General features: G+C 41.7%; 1 non-coding gene across 1 annotated transcript; it reads left to right on the top strand.

Moving 5' to 3' along the window:
- Window positions 1-16,690: 16,690 nt before the first annotated feature.
- On the top strand, window positions 16,691-16,819 carry LOC120101227 (small nucleolar RNA SNORD22). Its single transcript, XR_015679230.1, has one exon. It is a non-coding gene; the product is annotated as a small nucleolar RNA SNORD22 (small nucleolar RNA).
- The last annotated feature ends 1,797 nt before the right edge of the window (window positions 16,820-18,616 follow it).

The following is an 18,616-nucleotide window of genomic DNA, read 5'->3' as shown; positions in this document are numbered from 1 at the left end:
TGCTTCTTCTGACCATTTGCTTGGAAAGTTGTTTTCCAGCCTTTCACTCTGAGGTAGTGTCTGTCTTTGTCTCTGAGGTGTGTTTCCTGTAGGCAGCAGAATGCAGGGTCCTCGTTGCGTATCCAGTTTGTTAATCTATGTCTTTTATTGGGGAGTTGAGGCCATTGATATTGAGAGATATTAAGGAATAGTGATTATTGCTTCCCGTTATATTCATATTTGATGTGAGGTTATGTTTGTGTGCTTTCATTCTCTTTGTTTTGTTGCCAAGACGATTAGTTTCTTGCTTCTTCTAGGGTATAGCTTGCCTCCTTATGTTGGGCTTTACCATTTATTATCCTTTGTAGTGCTGGATTTGTAGAAAGATATTGTGTAAATTTGTTTTTGTCATGGAATATCTTGGTTTCTCCATCAATGTTAATTGAGAGTTTTGCTGGATACAGTAATCTGGGCTGGCATTTGTGTTCTCTTAGGGTCTGTATAACATCAGTCCAGGATCTTCTGGCCTTCATAGTTTCTGGCGAGAAGTCTGGTGTGATTCTGATAGGTCTCCCTTTATATGTTACTTGACCTTTTTCCCTTACTGCTTTTAATATTCTTTCTTTATTTTGTGCGTTTGGTGTTTTGACAATTATGTGACGGGAGGTGTTTCTTTTCTGGTCCAATCTATTTGGAGTTCTGTAGGCTTCAGTTATGTCTATGGGTATCTCTTTTTTTAGGTTAGGGAAGTTTTCTTCTATGATTTTGTTGAAGATATTTACTGGTCCTTTGAGCTGGGAGTCTTCACTCTCTTCTATACCTATTATCCTTAGGTTTGATCTTCTCATTGAGTCCTGGATTTCCTGTATGTTTTGGACCAGTAGCTTTTTCCGCTTTACATTATCTTTGACAGTTGAGTCAATGATTTCTATGGAATCTTCTGCTCCTGAGATTCTCTCTTCCATCTCTTGTATTCTGTTGGTGAAGCTTGTATCTACAGCTTCTTGTCTCTTCTTTTGGTTTTCTATATCCAGGGTTGTTTCCATGTGTTCTTTCTTGATTGCTTCTATTTCCATTTTTAATTCCTTCAACTGTTTGATTGTGTTTTCCTGGAATTCTTTCAGGGATTTTTGCGATTCCTCTCTGTAGGCTTTTACTTGTTTATTAATGTTTTCCTGTGCTTCCCTAAGTGTGTTCAGGTCTTTCCTGAAGTCCTCCAGCATCATGATCAAATATGATTTTGAAACTAGATCTTGCTTTTCTGGTGTGTTTGGATATTCCATGTTTGTTTTGGTGGGAGAATTAGGCTCCGATGATGGCATGTAGTCTTGGTTTCTGTTGCTTGGGTTCCTGCGCTTGCCTCTCGCCATCAGATTATCTCTAGTGTTACTTTGTTCTGCTATTTCTGACAGTGGCTAGACTGTCCTATAAGCCTGTGTGTCAGGAGTGCTGTAGACCTGTTTTCCTCTCTTTCAGTCAGTTATGGGGACAGAGTGTTCTGCTTTCGGGCGTGTAGTTTTTCCTCTCTACAGGTCTTCAGCTGTTCCTGTGGGCCTGTGTCTTGAGTTCACCAGGCAGCTTTCTTGCAGCAGAAAATTTGGTCTTACCTGTGGTCCCGAGGCTCAGGTTTGCTCGTGGGGTGCTGTCCAGGGGCTCTCTGCAGTGGCAGCAACCAGGAAGACCTGTGCCACCCCTTCCGGGAGCTTCAGTGCACCAGGGTTCCAGATGGCCTTTGGCTTTTTCCTCTGGCGTCCGAGATGTGTGTGCAGGGAGCAGTCTCTTCTGGTTTCCCAGGCCTGTCTGCCTCTCTGAAGGTTTAGCTCTCCCTCCCACGGGATTTGGTTGCAGAGAACTGTTTATCTGGTCTGTTTCCTTCAGGGTCCGGCGGTGTCTGTGGCAGGGGTCCTGCCGCTCCTGGGCCCTCCCCCACGGGAGCCCAGAGGCCTTATACAGTTTCCTCTTGGGCCAGGGATGTGGGCAGGGGTGAGCAGTGTTGGTGGTCTCTTCTGCTCTGCAGCCTCAGGAGTGCCCACCTGACCAGGCGGTTGGGTCTCTCTCTCACCGGGTCTGGGAGCAGAGAGCTGCTGCGGGCCGGGATCCGCGGGTGTGGGACTTCCGGTAAACACAGAACGTGCCCGGTTCTAGAGAAATTCTGCTTCCGTGTGTCCCAAGCTCACCAGGCAGCTTTCTTGCAGCAGAAAATTTGGTCTTACCTGTGGTCCCGAGGCTCAAGTTCGCTCGTGGGGTGCTGCCCAGGGGCTCTCTGCAGCGGCAGCAACCAGGAAGACCTGTGCCGCCCCTTCCGGGAGCTTCAGTGCACCAGGGTTCCAGATGGTCTTTGGCTTTTTCCTCTGGCGTCCGAGATGTGTGTGCAGGGAGCAGTCTCTTCTGGTTTCCCAGGCCTGTCTGCCTCTCTGAAGGTTTAGCTCTCCCTCCCACGGGATTTGGGTGCAGAGAACTGTTTATCCGGTCTGTTTCCTTCAGGGTCAGGCGGTGTCTGTGGCAGGGGTCCTGCCGCTCCTGGGCCCTCCCCCACGGGAGCCCAGAGGCCTTATACAGTTTCCTCTTGGGCCAGGGATGTGGGCAGGGGTGAGCAGTGTTGGTGGTCTCTTCTGCTCTGCAGCCTCAGGAGTGCCCACCTGACCAGGCGGTTGGGTCTCTCTCTCACCGGGTCTGGGAGCAGAGAGCTGCTGCGGGCCGGGATCCGCGGGTGTGGGACTTCCGGTAAACACAGAACGTGCCCGGTTCTAGAGAAATTCTGCTTCCGTGTGTCCCAAGCTCACCAGGCAGCTTTCTTGCAGCAGAAAATTTGGTCTTACCTGTGGTCCCGAGGCTCAAGTTCGCTCGTGGGGTGCTGCCCAGGGGCTCTCTGCAGCGGCAGCAACCAGGAAGACCTGTGCCGCCCCTTCCGGGAGCTTCAGTGCACCAGGGTTCCAGATGGTCTTTGGCTTTTTCCTCTGGCGTCCGAGATGTGTGTGCAGGGAGCAGTCTCTTCTGGTTTCCCAGGCCTGTCTGCCTCTCTGAAGGTTTAGCTCTCCCTCCCACGGGATTTGGGTGCAGAGAACTGTTTATCCGGTCTGTTTCCTTCAGGGTCCGGCGGTGTCTGTGGCAGGGGTCCTGCCGCTCCTGGGCCCTCCCCCACGGGAGCCCAGAGGCCTTATACAGTTTCCTCTTGGGCCAGGGATGTGGGCAGGGGTGAGCAGTGTTGGTGGTCTCTTCCGCTCTGCAGCCTCAGGAGTGCCCACCTGACCAGGCGGTTGGGTCTCTCTCTCCCCTAATTGTATTTTTTCCACCATGCTGAGTACATACTGCATGGCAGTGGATTTCATCATGTTTTACACAGCCCTGTGATCTTTCTGCTCTAAGTTCTTCTTTTTTGCCTTTCATGTAAAATACAAAGGTAAAAAGTAGATTCATAAAACTGCAAAGCTTCTGTAAGGCAAAGGATCCTGTTCTTAGGACAAAATGGCAACCAACAGATTGGGAAAAGATCTTTACCAATCCTACAACTGATAGAGGGCTTATATCCAGAATATACAAAGAACTCAAGAAGTTAGACCTTAGGGAGACAAATAACCCTATTAAAAATGGGGTTCAGAGCTAAACAAAGAATTCACAGCTGAGGAATGCCGAATGGCTGAGAAACACCTAACAAAATGTTCAACATCTTTAGTCATAAGGGAAATGCAAATCAAAACAACCTTGAGATTTCACCTCACACCAGTGAGAATGGCTAAGATCAAAAACTCAGGTGATAGCAAATGCTGGCAAGGATGTGGAGAAAAAGGAACACTCCTCCATTGTTGGTGGGATTGCAGACTGGTAAAACCATTCTGGAAATCAGTCTAGAGGTTCCTCAGAAAATTGGACATTGAACTACCTGAGGACCCAGCTATACCTCTCTTGGGCATATACCCAAAAGATGCCCCAACATATAACAAAGACACGTGCTCCACTATGTTCATAGCAGCCATATTTATAATGGCCAGAAGCTGGAAAGAACCAAGATGCCCTTCAACAGAGGAATGGATACAGAAAATGTGGTACATCTACACAATGGAATATTACTCAGCTATCAAAAACAATGACTTTATGAAATTCATAGGCAAATGGATGGAACTGGAAAATATCATCCTGAGTGAGCTAACCCAATCACAGAAAGACATACATGGTATGCACTCATTGATAAGTGGCTATTAGCCCAAATACTCAAGTTACCCTAGATGCACCGAACACATGAAACTCAAGAAGGATGACCAAAATGCGAATGCTTCACTCCTTCTTTAAAAGGCAAACAAGAATACCCTTGGGAGGGGATAGGGAGGTACAGTTTAGAAGAGAGGCAGAAGGAACACCCATTTAGAGCCTGCCTCACATGTGGCCCATACATATACAGCCACCAAAGTAGATTAGATGGATGAAGCAAAGAAGTGCAGGCTGACAGGAAGCGGATGTAAATCTCTACTGAGAGACACACCCAGAATCCAGCAAATACATAGACGAATGTCATCATTAAACTTTTGAACTTAGAATGTGACCCCCGTTGAAGGAATTAGAGAAAGGTCTGAAAGAGCTTGAAGGTGCTTGAGTCCCCATATGAACAACAATGCCAACCAACCAGTGCTTCCAGGGATTAAGCCACTACCCAAAGACTATACCTGGACTGACCCTGGGCTCCAACGTCATAGGTAGCAATGAATAGCCTAGTAAGAGCACCAGTGGATGGGGAAGCCCTTGGTCCTGCCAAGACTGAATCGCCAGTGAATGTGATTTTTGGGGAACCGGTGGTAATTGGGGAGGTTGGGGAGGGGAACACCCATAGAGAAGGGGAGAGGGAGGGGTTGGGGGGTTTTGGCTGGAATCCAGTAAAGGGAATAACAATGGAAATGCAAATAAGAAATACCCAAGTTAATAGAGATTAAAAAAAAAGATTCCACCGTTGAGTATTCTCTGTTTAGCTCTGTACCCCATTCTTTTTGTAAATTTTTTATTGGATATATTTCCTTATTTTCATTTCAAATATTATTCCCTTTCCTGGTTTCCTGTCCATATTTTTAATTGGATTATTTGTTGTGTTGGTATCTAATTTCTTGAGTTTTTTCTTTTTTTGTATTTTGAATATTATTCCTCTGTTAGGTGTAGGGTTCACTTTTAGTGATCATCAACTATGCTTGCAGACAGGAACTTAGCAAAACCATCATCTGAGATGCCTCATCCAGAAGCTCATGGAAACAGATGCAGAGACTCACAACCAAACATAAGGTGTAGCTCAGGGAGTCTTGCAGAATAGTGGGGGATAGAATTGATCAAGCAGGAGGGGTTAAGGACACCACAAGAAGACCTACAGAGTCAACTCACCTGGGCCCATGGGAGCTCACAGAGACTGAACCACCCAACAAAGAGCATACAAGGGCTGGACCAAGGTCTCACACACATTTGTAGCAAAAGTGCAGCTTGGTCTTCATGTGGGTCTCCTAACAATTGGAACAGAGTCTGTCCCTGACTCTGTTGTCCGCCATTGGATTCCCTTCCCCTACCTGGATTGCCTGGTTAGGCCTCAGTGAGAAAGGAGGTGTTTAGTCCTATTGGGTCTAGATGTCAAGGGTGAGGTAGAACCCAAGGGGGCATCCCCTTCTCTGAGGAGAAGGGGAGATGGTAATGAGGGGTTATAAGGGCAGGGCTGGGAGAGGAAGTGGGAGGGGAGTTGTGATTGGGTTGTAATGTGAATAAAAATACAAATTATGAAACAAAAACAAGGAAAATAAATGAGTTTTGGTGAGGAGGGGGTATGTAAAACCTTGGACGTTGTGATTCACAAAGAACTGCATATCTCTGTCTCTTGTCTCTAGCCCTAATGTGAACTTTGAACATAACTGGCATTTGTTGGCTTCCATCTGCCTATTTTCAGTCAAGCCTCAGTGGCATTTCAAATAGTTTCTAGCCTATGTCCTCTGTGATCATAGGCAAGCCTGGTGACATAACGACCTCCTGACCTTTCCATCTCTCCAGCCTACTTAGTAGTGGTTCTGTCTGTCCCACCATAACCCACATCTAATATGATAAAGATGGATGGGGGAAGAAGGAAAGTAACTTCTTTCCTTCATGTTGCCCTAGGAGCAGGCACAGGGACTTCAGTAAATCTCTTGGATAAGACTGTGTTTCAGGCTGAATTCTCTACCCTGGGGTGGGGTTACTTGTAAATGGACCAGAAAGAAGGAATACTCACTGGCTACCACTATTTTGCCCTCTTCTAGCCACTGTGAGTTCTACAGTCTGTGATTACCCTAGCGGGGACTAGGGTACATCTTACTACCATTAGTTCATTAACAATATTGAATTAAAGATGCACAAAACACAGTGACATTGTTTGTATAGTAACCCATAGCGACAATAGTTTGAGAGGAAGAAGTAAACAACCAACAGATGAACAGCCAAACAAATATATCTTTATTTTTTTCCTTTTCTTTTTTTGGAGCTGGGGACCGAACCCAGGGCTTTGTGCTTGCTAGGCAAGCGATCTATCACTGAGCTAAATCCCCAACCCCAAAATATATCTTTATGTTATTAACTAAATTAGAAAGACAATGAAATAAGTAATATGACTGTAGAGAAAGGTCTTGAGAAAGGAAAATAGGCTTTTTAAAAAAAAATAGCTAACCGTCTGGCTTTATATGCATTATAGTTTAATAATGTTATAACTCCTAATACAATGTAGTTCTTATTTACTTACTATTTCTTTAAATTTTTATTAGATATATTTCTTTACTTACATTTTAAGCACTATTCCCCTTCCCGGTTTCCTGTTCATAAGCCCTCATTCCTTCCCTTCCCACTCCCCCATGCAGCTATTCCCCCTATACATGCCCCTTATTGGCCCCCACCCTCATATTTCCCTGAACTAGAGGTCTAACCTTGGTAGGACTAAGGGCATCCCCTTACACTGGTGCCCCAACAAGGCTATTCTCTGCTACATATGCAGTTGGAGCTCTGGGTCAGTCCATGGAAACTCTGGTTGGTTGGCATTGTTGTTCTTATGGTGTTGCAACCTCCTTCAACTCTTTCAATACTTCCTCAAATTCCCAGTTTGGTGGTTTGCTGCTAGGATTGACCTCTCTGGTCATACTCTGGATGTGTCTCTCAGGAGAGATCTATATCCGGTCCCTTTCAGCAAGCATGTTTTGGCTTCATCAATCTTATCTAGTTTTGGTGGCTGTATATATATGGACCACATGTGGGGCAGGCTCTGAATGGCCATTCCTTGAGTCACTACTCTAAGCTTTGCTGTCATATCCCCTCCAATGGATATTTTTTCCCTTTTAAGAAGAAGTGGGAGCATCTGAATTTTGGTCATCCTACTTCTTGAACTTCCTGTGGTCTGTGGATTGCATCTTAGGATATTTGAGCTTTTTGGCTAATATCCAGTTATCAATGAATGCATACCAGGTGTGTATTTCTGTGTTGAGTAACCTCACTCAGGATGATATTTTCTAGTTCATTCCATTTGCCTATGAATTTCATGAAGTCATTGTTTTGATAGCTGAGTAGTACTCATTTGTGTAGATTTACCACATTTTCTGTATCCATTCCTCTGTTGAAGGGCATCTGGGCTCTTTTCAGCTTCTTGCTATTATAAATAAGACTGCTACAAACATAGTGGAGCATGTGTCTTTGTTGTATGTTGGAGCATCTTTGAGTCTATGCTCAAGAAAGGTATAGCTGGGTCCTCAGATAGTGAAATGTCCAATTTTCTGGAGAACCTCCAGACTGATATACAGAGTGGTTGTACCAGTTTGCAATCCCACCTCAGTGGAGGAGTGTTCCTCTTTCTCCACATCCTTACCAGCATCTGCTGTCACCTGAGTTTTTGTCTTAGCCATTCTGATTACTATGACGTGGAATGTCAGGGTTGTTTTGATTTGCATTTCCCTGATGACTAAGGATGTCAAACATTTCTTTAGCTGCCTTTGGCCATTTGATAATCCTCAGCTTAGAATATTTTTTCAGCTTTGTACCCCAATTTTAATAGGGTTATTTGGCTCTCTGGAGCCTAACTTCTAGAGTTCTTTTTATATTTTGGATATTAGCCCTCTATCAGATGTAGGATTGGTAAAGTTCCTTTCCCAATATGTTGGTTGCTGTTTTGTGCTAATGACAGTGTCTTTTGCCATACAGAAACTTTGCAGATTTATGAGGTCCCATTTGTCAATTCTTGATTTTAGAGCATGAGTCATTGGTGTTTTTTTCAGGAAAATTTCCCCAGTGCCCATGTGTTTTGGGGCTTCCCCACTTTTTCTTCTATTAGTTTGAGTATATCTGGTTTGATTTGGAGGTCCTTGATCCACTTGGAAATAAGCTTTGTACATGGTGATAAGAATGGATTGATTTGCATTCTTCTACCTGCTGACTTCCTGTTGAACCAGCGGCATTTGTTGAAAATGCTATCTTTCTTCCATTGGGTGGTTTTAGCTCCTTTGTCAAAAATCAAGTGATGGTAGGTGTATGGGTTCATTTCTGGGTCTTCAATTCTATTCCACTGGTCTATCAGTCTGTCTCTGTACCAGTTTTTATCACTATTGCTCTGTAATACTGCTTGAAGTTAGGGATTGTGATTCCTGGGAAGTATTTTTATTGTTGAGTATAATTTTCACTATCCTGGGATTTTGTTATTCCAAATGAATTTGCAATTTGCTCTTTCTCTCTCTATAAAAAATTGAGTAGGAATTTTTATTGGGAATGCATTGAATCTGTAGATTGCTTTTGTCAAAATGGCCATCTTTACTATATTAATCCTGCCAATCCATGAGTATGGAAGATATTTCTATCTTCTGAGATCTTCCTCAATTTCTTTCTTCAGAGACTTGAAGTTCTTGTCATACAGATCTTTCACTTGTTTGGTTAAGGTCACACCAAGATAATCTATAGCATTTGGTACTATTGTGAATGGTGTCATTTCCTTAAATTTTTTTCTCAGCCTGTTTATCCTTTGAGTAGAAGAAGGCTACTGATTTGTTTGAGTTAATGTTATACCACAACACCATGCTGAAGTTGTTTATCAGGTTAAGTAGTTCTCTGGTAGAACTTTTGTGGTCACTTAAGTACACTATCATATCATCTGCAAATAGTGATATTTTGATTTCTTTCCTTCCAATTTGTATTCCTTTGACCTCCTTTCGCTGTCTGATTGCTCCGGCTAGGACTTCAAGTACTATATTGGATAAGTACGGAGAGAGTGGGCAGCCTTTTCTAGTCCCCGATTTTAGTGGGATTGCTTCATGTTTCTCTCCATTTAGTTTGAGGTTAGCTAGTGGTTTGCGGTATCTTGCTTTTACTATGTTTAGATATGGGCCTTGAATTCCTGATCTTTCTAGGACTTGTATCATGAAGGCTTGTTGAATTTTGTCAAATTCTTTTTCAGCATCTAATGAAATTATCATGTATTCTTATATTTGAGTTTGTTTATTTAGTGGATTACATTGATGGATTTTCGTATATTAAACTATCCCTGCATCTCTTGGAAGAAGCCTACTTGATCACGATGAATGATTGTTTTGGTGTGTTCTTGGATTCAGTTTGCAAGAATTTTATTGAGTATTTTCAGGTCAATAATCATAAGAGAAATTGGTCTGAAATTCTCTTTCTTTGTTTTGTCTTTGTGTGGTTTTGGAATAAGAATAATTGTGGCTTCATAGAGGGAATTTTGTAGTGCTCTGTGTGTTTCAATTTTGTGGAGTAGTTTTGATAGTATTGGTATGAGGTCTTCTATGAAGGTCTGATAGAATTCTGCACTGAACCCATATGGACCTGGGCTCTTTTTGGTTAGGAGACTTTTAATAACTGCTTCTATTTATTTAGGAGTTATGGGGCTGTTTACATGGTTTATTTGTTCCTGATTTAACTCTGGTACATGGTATCTGTGTAGAAAATTGTTCGTTTCCTCCAAAAATTCTAGTTTTGTTGAATATACACTTTTGTAGTAGGATCTGATGTTTTTTTTTTTTTAATTTCTTCAGATTCTGTTGTTATGTTTCTGTTTTCATTTCTGAGTTTGTTAGTTTGGATACACTCTCTGTGCCCTCTGGTTAGTCTGGCTAAGGGTTTATCTATCTTGTTGATTTTCTCTAAGAATCAGCTCCTTGTTTCATTGATATTTTGTATAGTCCTATTTTTTTCCTACTTGCTTGATTTCTGCTCTGAGTTTGATTATTTCCTGCTTTCTACTCCTCTCAGATTTATTTATTTCCTTTTGTTCTAGAGTTTTTGAGTGTGCTGTCAAGCTGCTGGCATATGTTCTTTCCTGTTTCTTTTTGCAGGCACTCAGAGCTGTGAGTTTTCCTCTTAGTACTGTTTTCATTGTGTCCCATAGGTTTGGGAATTTTGTATCTTCATTTTCATTAAATTCTAAGTCTTTATTTCTTTCTTTATTTCTTCCTTGATGAAGGTGTCATTGAGTAGAACATTGTTCAACTTCCATGTATATGCGGACTTTACTCCATTGCTGTTGTTATTGAAGACCAGTCTTAGTGCGCGGTGATCTGATAGGATGTAAGGGATTATTTTTATCTACCTGTATCTGTTGAGGCCTGTTTTGTGACCTAGTCAATTTTGGAGAAGTTTCTATGAGGTGCTGAGAAGAAGGTGTATCCTTTTGTTTTCAGATGGAATGTTCTATAAATATATGTTAAATCCATTTGGTTCATAATTTTTATTAGTTTCTCTATGTCTCTGTTTAGTTTCTGTTTCCATGATCTGTCCATTGATGAGAGTTTGATGTTAAAATCTCCTACCTTTATTGTGTGAGGTACAATGTGTTTTTGAGCTTTAGTAAGGTTTCTTTTATAAATGTAGCTGCCCTTGCTTTTGGAGCATAGATATTTAGGATTGAGTGTTCATCTTGGTGGATTTTTCCTTTGATGATATGAAGTGTCCTTTCTTACCTTTTTTAATGACTTTTGGTTGAAAGTCAATTTTATTTGATATTAGATGGCAACTCCAGCTTGTTTTTTCAGGTCATTTGCTTGGAAAGTTGTTTTCCAGCCACTTACTCTGAAGTAGTATCCGTCTTTGTCTCTGAGGTGTGTTTTCTGCATGCAGCAAAATGCTGGGTCCTCTTTACACATCTAGTCTATTAGTCTATGTCTTTTTATTGGGGAATTGAGCCCATTGATTGTGAGAGATATTAAGGAATAGTGATTGTCACTTCCTGTTATTATTGTTGTTAGAGGCGGAATTATGTTTGTTTGTCTCTCTTTTGGTTTCATTGCAAGGAAATTATATTCTTGCTTCCTGTACCGTGTAGTTTCACTTCTTGTGTTGGTGTTTTCCATCTATCATCCTTTGTAGTGTTGGATTTGTAGAAAGATATTGCGTAAATTTGGTTTTGTCATGGAATATCTTGGTCTCTCCATCTATGTCAGTTGAAAGTTTGGCTGTATACTGTAACTTGGGCTGGCATTTGTGTTCTCTTAGGGTCTGTATGACATCTGTCTAGGATCTTCTGGCTTACATAGAATCTGAGGAGAAGTCTGGTGTAATTCTTATTGATCTGCCTTTATATGTCACTTGACCTTTTCCCCTTACTGCTTTTAATGTTCTTTCTTTGTTTCTTGTATTTGTTGTTTTAACTATTATGTGACAGGAGGAATATCTCTTCTGTTCCAATCTATTTGGAGTTCTGTAGGCTTCTTGTATGTTTATGGGCATCTCCTTCTTTAGGATAGGGAAGTTTTTTTTTTATAATTTTGTTGAATATATTTACTGGCCCTTTAAGTTGGGAGTCTTCACTTTCTTCTATACCTATTTTCCTTAGGTTTGATCATCTCATTGTGCCCTGGATTTCTTGTATGTTTTGGGCTAGGAGCTTTCTGTGTTTTACATTATCTTTGACAGTAGTCTCAATGTTTTCTATGGTATCTTCTGTCCCTGAGATTCTCTCTTCTCTTGTATTCTGCTGGTGATGCTTGTATCTCAGGCTCCTTGTCTCTTCCTTTGGTTTTCTAAATCCAGGGTTGTCCCCCTTTGTGCTTTACTTATTGTTTCTATTTCCATTTTCAATTCATTCACCTATTTGCTTGTGTTTTCCTGTAATTCTTTTCAGGGTTTTTTGTGTTTCCTCTCTAAGGACTTCTACTTGTTTACTTGTGTTTTCCTTCATTTCTGTAAGGGAGTTCTTTATGTCTTTCTTAAAGTCCTCCATCATTTTCAAAATGTATTTTAAATCTTCATCTTGCTTTTCTGGTGTGTTTGGATATTGAGTATTTTCTTTGGTGGGAGAACTGGGCGCTGATGATGCCAAGTAGTCTTGCTCTCTGTTGCTTAGTTTCCTGCACTTGCCTATAGCCATTCGATAGTCTGTCTTGTTTACTTGTCTTGCTGTTTCTGAGATTGACTTGACACTGCTGTAGGCCTCTGTGTCAGCACTCGTGTAGAACCGTTTTCCTGTTTTCTTTCGGCCTTTCCTGAGAACAGGTGCTCTAAATACAGGTGTGTTAGTGCTCCTTGAGATTGCCTTTCAGCTCTAGGAGCAGGCAGGAATCAAAGGGTCCTGCCCCTGATTGCTTGTGTAGGTTCTTGTACCCAGCAGGCACAGAAGACACTATGCAATTCACCCTTGTGTCTGAACTGTGGGCACAGGGTGTTCTCCTCTGACTTCTCAGTAGTATCCACACTTCTAAGGGTCCAGCTCTCTCCCCACTGGGATGTGGGGGCAGGGAGCTATTTGGCTGGTTCAGTTCAGTCCTGGGCACAGACCAGAACCGTGGGTACAGGCGGCTGTATGTTCCTATATCCCTGTGTCCAGAGGCACTGTGCAGTTTCCACTTGGACCAGGGATGTGGGCCGAGGTGTTCAGAGGTGGCTGTTTGTCCTGTGGTCTCGGGATGTCTGCACTCCTTGATGGTCTGCTCTTTTCCCCATGGGATTTGGGTCGGGATTTATTTTTTTCTTTTTCTTTTTGGAAGCTCAGAATTTGTACCCTCCTTTTTTTTTAAAACCTCACTCCCTTTCTCCTCCATTTTGCCCATGGTTTGAGGGTAGGAAGTCCTTCCTTGCCTTTGCTGAGGTGCCCCTTTTTGTGTGTCTGCTGTGGACGGGGAGATGTTGGAAAAAAGTTGTTGCTCCTTTGGGACAGCTCCTGCAGAAGTGTTTCATGAAAGCTGCAGACTGTGGTAGGAAAGATGTCACTACTGTGCATATTTCCTGAGGGCCAGCTCCCACTGAGGTAGGAAAGGCAGTGCACTCTGTGAACAGCTCCTTGTAACTCCTTTGACAGATGGAGACTGAGGAGATGTCTAGGTGCTGCCATTTTGACAAGAGTTGCCATTTTGGACAGCTCCTGTGGGACATTTTACTTAGGTGGCTACAGGCTGAGGCAGAAAGGAAGGCCTGGCTGTGGCTTTGCCTGCTTTTGTGGGCCAGTGACTTTTGTGGTGCACCACTAAGGGACTACAGTGACAGCATTTATTAGGTTCTTTAAACGTGTAGCATAAATCAGATTGCTTCTTAGCTGTCCAGTGGTCAGCTCAGGACTGTCCTGTTGTATTTTCACTGGTTCCCAGCCTTCCGGATTTAATGATTGTCCTCTCTTTTGTGTCTTTCCACATTCTGTGGGTTTCCCTCTTTTTGAGAAGCCTCTTTACTGATATTCACTGCAACTTCCGAGGGAATAAAATTCAGTTATATGAATCTTATTTCCAAACTCTGCTTATATGCTACCAGCAAAATATTGATGTAATCATGAGGTGATTATGATTTAAAGTGACCATGTTCTATGTTATGAAGAGTAGGTTGAGAAGGAGAAAGAATGAGATAGGGCTTTTTGGTTTAATTTGTGTCAGAGAGCAGGATGGTGTCAGGTACAGAAGATTGGATCAAGAAACTTCTATAAGTACTAACATAAGACTGCGGATATGCTGAATGCAAGAAGGGAGGGAGAAGGACATCTGGAGAGAGGCATGTAGTTCTTGCGCAAGGAAATGAATGCATGATGGTAATATTTACCATGATCCACATGGTGGTGCTATTTACCACAAATGCATGATGGTGCTTATTTCCCATTACACAGAAAACTAACAGAAAAAGAAATTAACTTCGGAAAACCTTAACCATTTCAATTGTCAAATTGAATAGCTGCTCCAGGAACTTTATACATCTGGGCTTCAAAGATCAGTCAACAATTAAAAGCAGTTTTAAGATGGTTTTGTTAGCAAGCTCTTTCTTTGTATGATGTTATAAGGACTTAAATGACAAGAAAGAAAGGCTCCAGTGTGCTGTTGAGATGCTGCCAAAAACTACTCTGAATATTGTTCTTGATTATGACTTTCCCACGTTAATGCACCAGATTACAATAAGCAAAAGCTTTCACAGTAACTGATCGAAGTAAGCCAATCCAAGAAGCCACAGAAACTAAACACACTCTTTCTCAGTGTAGGAAGCATCTTTTTAAATGACTCTTAAAGTCTCTAAATGCTTTTCTCATCATTATAGTAGATTTTAATATGTTGTGTCCTTTGTTTACTGAATAGAACAATAATGATTTAACCAAACAATCATTTTGTGAAAAAATAATTGAGCTTGCTTTATTAACTTGATATTATGACTTGGCCATAATTCTATATTTTATAATCTGAGTCATTTTATGAACATACACTGTGATATGTTAATATGCAGCAATGTATTAAAACAATATCAGCAATATATTTTATTCCCCAAATTACTTCCCTCACTTATTTGTTTCACTCTGGTGACAATTCTAATGAATTTCTAAATCATTAATTTGCCTTTAAATCAATAAAGTTGTCATTGAGTACTTTATAGATTCATATACTTGCAAATTACTTAAATATTGAAATTCTGTACTGAAGATATTGAGCGCAGATCCCTAAAGTATTGAGTGGGTGAGCACAATCCCAATTTGTATGATTTTACATCTGATGCCCAAAGAAAATAGTGGTCCTTGAATGAAATAAAAATGTGACTGTATGTATTTGGTGAAGTTTGGGAAAGGGAAGGAATGAGCGTCCATGTTGCCAGATAATGGATTTCAGGAAGATTGTGAAAGAGCAGAAGCTGGAGAGCAGGATCACAGTTTGAGGCTTGTTCAGTCAGAAATGATGCATAGCAATCTAGTAGAGATGATGGTCAGGCTATGGGTGCATGATCCTGGAGTTGAGGAAGAGATCTGGATTAGAGATGAAAATTGGGGAGATGTCCCCACTTATGTTACTGACTATGGAACATTGTAAATATGGGTGGAAGAAGAGACAAGCTCTGCTTGGAGCTGGGAGAGAGTTAAGAGCAAGTAAACAGGAGTTAAAATGAACAGCCAGGGAGACAGGAGCAAAGGTGGGGACCATGTGCCCTAGAAGACAGAGGAGGATAGGACTTGCAGGAGGAGATCAGACATGTGTGTTGCCTGTAGGAAAGACTCCATGGACAGAGAAACTGGTCCTAGAAGAGAGGTAAAGAATGTTGGGGCAGTTTCCATAAGCACCCTAGGATGGTTGAGGTCTAGTCATAGCACAAGGACCAAACTTCAGTAGAACAGTTTGTCCAGAGTAATGGATAAGCAGGAAGGTGAAAGAGTTTCATTCCTATGCAGAGAGAAAAGCAGCTTTCCCCAAATAATTTCTGCCATGAAATCACAAGTCATGTCAGTGCTAATAGTAAGGATGAGCTAGCTATTTGTGGGAATGGATTTTGAGGTCATAAGATAGGAAATTCATGCAAATGGATGGGTAAAACTGTGAGTTCTACACAGTACTGTTTCATAATTTTAAAGTGAGTTTACACGCACTAGTTGTTTGTATTCAGCTATTCCATAAGCAGGCTGAGTTAGATGGTGAGGCAGAGCTAACTCTCTCACATCCTTCATACTCAAGGTAAGTCTAGTCCTTTTCTCTTTGTCACCATCATGGCATTGTAGTAAGTTCTTCCTGTTAATACTCTTACCAAAGGGAAAAATATAATTGTTTAGCTCAAGTATCCATTTAGTTGTATTTTCAACTCTAAGATAGGTTCATTTCCCCATAGTGTGAATTGTTCCACTGTACTAAGCAGAAGAGGTGAGTCTTATAAAGAGAGGAAGCAAAGAGAAGCAGAACAAAAGGTAGATTGTTTTTTCTTTAAGTCACTTTGGTTTTGTTGTTGCTAGTCGGGTTTTTACTGTGTTGCCACAAGTTTAGAATTCAGTGGTCTAAAACTTGCAATCTTCCTATACTGTCTACCTAGTCCTTGGACTAACTGCGAGGTATCACACTCAGCTTCTAAGTCACTTTTGTTATAAGGTAGAGACACTGAGAAATAAATTATTAGTTATCATTAGGTTGCTGTGTGTTCATGAGAGAGGGGACAGAGAGAAGGGCAGGGGAGAGAGAAAACTATTGCTGTGCCTATTTAAACTGACTTGTTTGGGAAATGTAGCTGTTATCTCTCTAATTCTAACTCCTGAGATCAGATAACCCAGCCAAATTTAACTTGATTCATGGAACTCTAACATGACTGGCTCAACTTTGTTTCAGTCTTGCCTCTTATAGTCTAGGAAAGGATTTTATCTACAATTAGTAAATTTTACTAGCACCACAAGGGCATACATGAGAAGAGCATACTTGCATTTCTATGTATCTTAGTACAAGAACTGACTCATTCAGTGGCCAACTGCTTCAGTCTGATGTGGCTTTGGGTGCAGAATACAAACCCATGTCTCTGAAATCCTCTTTTCTTGGGAACACTGAATCATGAGTCAAATGTGCAGCGCTTTGAGTCTAGTAAGACAGGGTGGTGAACCCAGTGGGGCTGGCTGGAGGAAAAGAGGAAGTTTTGTTCCAGAAGGAACTGTCTGAGGGATCATTTGTGTGCATAGAAAAGGAAGAATTGTCACTTTGATTAAAAAGGAAGCAAGGTGGTTTATCTGTTTTCCAGGTCTGAGGAAAGGGATGGTGTGCGTTAAAGGAACTGAAATTAAAGATTTGATTATCCAGGCCAATGGTACAGCAAACTTGGGAATTCATGGAATGAAGCCTGTTGATTTTTTATGGGTTTTTATTATCTGAGCAGTATCTGGCACTTGAAATGGAATGGTTGGTCTCTTCTGTACTGCTGGAACAGATTATATTCATTTCAAGAGACTACATTTATCTCCTTCCCCCCTCCCATACCTCCTCCCTCCTCTCCTGGGAACACTTTTTAAGAAATCTTTGTAATTCCAAGTTTACCTTCCTTGCTTACCTCACTGTTAAACTGATCCTTCCACTTGTTATTTGTGCTGTGTCCTTTTTGTTCTGGTAATAAATGCTTTTTATGCCAAAAAAAAAAAAAGACAGGGTGATAGCTGCATGGATGAAGTAGGAGGACCAGACTTGTATCTTTAAAACTCATTAAAAACCATGTGAGTGTGGTATAACTCCACGTTTTGTAATTTCAGGACATGCTGGGCAGCTAGACTAGCTCATGTCCTAAGCTTGGTTAATACAAAAGATAGGAAATGACTCTGAATGACTCCCATTGACAGCCTTGGGTTTTCACAAGCTTTTTCACATATGCACCCATGTACGCCCCACAACAGAATCATGTGTATACATAAATTCACATCACAGACATATGCAAAAATAAATAAGAATGATAGAAATGATACAGAGAATAATTCTCATAATCAGTTGAAGTGGAAAGTGTCTCTTACACCAGGATTTTTCGGAAGCTTTGATAATATCCCCTTGTACTGAAAAACCTGTGACTCTTGGTAAGAGGACCAATAGCGACTCTAGAAGCTGGCAGCAACTTGGTGATACCTCTGGAATGCACCATGACAATGCAGCCATGCTTGTCCCAATCCTTTTGGCTTCCCCAAAGTTTACTGCATCACCCAGGGGTCTGAAAAAAATCACAACATCTGAAGCTCAAACACAAACCGATGAACTTATTGTTCCTGGGAGCAGAGCCCAGACACCTTTGTTCAGAAACAGCTTAGATCACTGTAAGGATCTGGCAGGTTCAGGAGCAGAATTCTATGACTTATGCTGGCACTGCAGAATTGTTAAGCTGTTAAGCTCCCTTCCTTACTCAGCTCCACAAACATTCTGATTGTCTACCATACCACTGGCTGTCCTCTACTATTGCCATCCAGTGCTCTGATGTCATATTAATCATTGCTCTGGCTATGTTAAGAAATAAAACCAACCAACCATCCAACCATCCAACCAACCAGCCAACCAACCAACCAACCAACCAACCAACCGACCGACCAGTCAAGAGCCTTGAGAAGACTAGCTTAAGAGGGGGAGATTTTGGGGCATACAGTTTCTGGTGGTTTAATTCATGGATACTTTGGCTCCACTGTTTCGGTGCCTGTGATGAAAGAGAAAATCATGCTTAATAATCTGCTCACCTCCCAGCTGCTAGGACACAGTGTGGCAGAGAGAGGATGTGTCCATCTTTCTTGGCATGCTGTAGGGTGTCATAGGTAGGTTTCCAAGGAGTCTAGAAAAGTAGAAGGGACAGTAATGATATAACTAAAGACTCATGGTTGTCTAAGCAGACTAGAATGGGGAGTTTACAAAGAAGACCATATCTATGCTCCTAGAGAGAATGTTGAAAAGCAATAATTTGTCCTAAAAATTGGCAAATGGCCAAACCAATCAGTAAAATA

This window comes from Rattus norvegicus, chromosome 2, assembly GCF_021556685.1.
Source record: "Rattus norvegicus strain SHRSP/BbbUtx chromosome 2, alternate assembly SHRSP_T2T, whole genome shotgun sequence".
In the NCBI taxonomy this organism is placed as follows: domain Eukaryota; kingdom Metazoa; phylum Chordata; class Mammalia; order Rodentia; family Muridae; genus Rattus; species Rattus norvegicus.
This window is presented reverse-complemented; position numbering and strand designations above follow the sequence as displayed.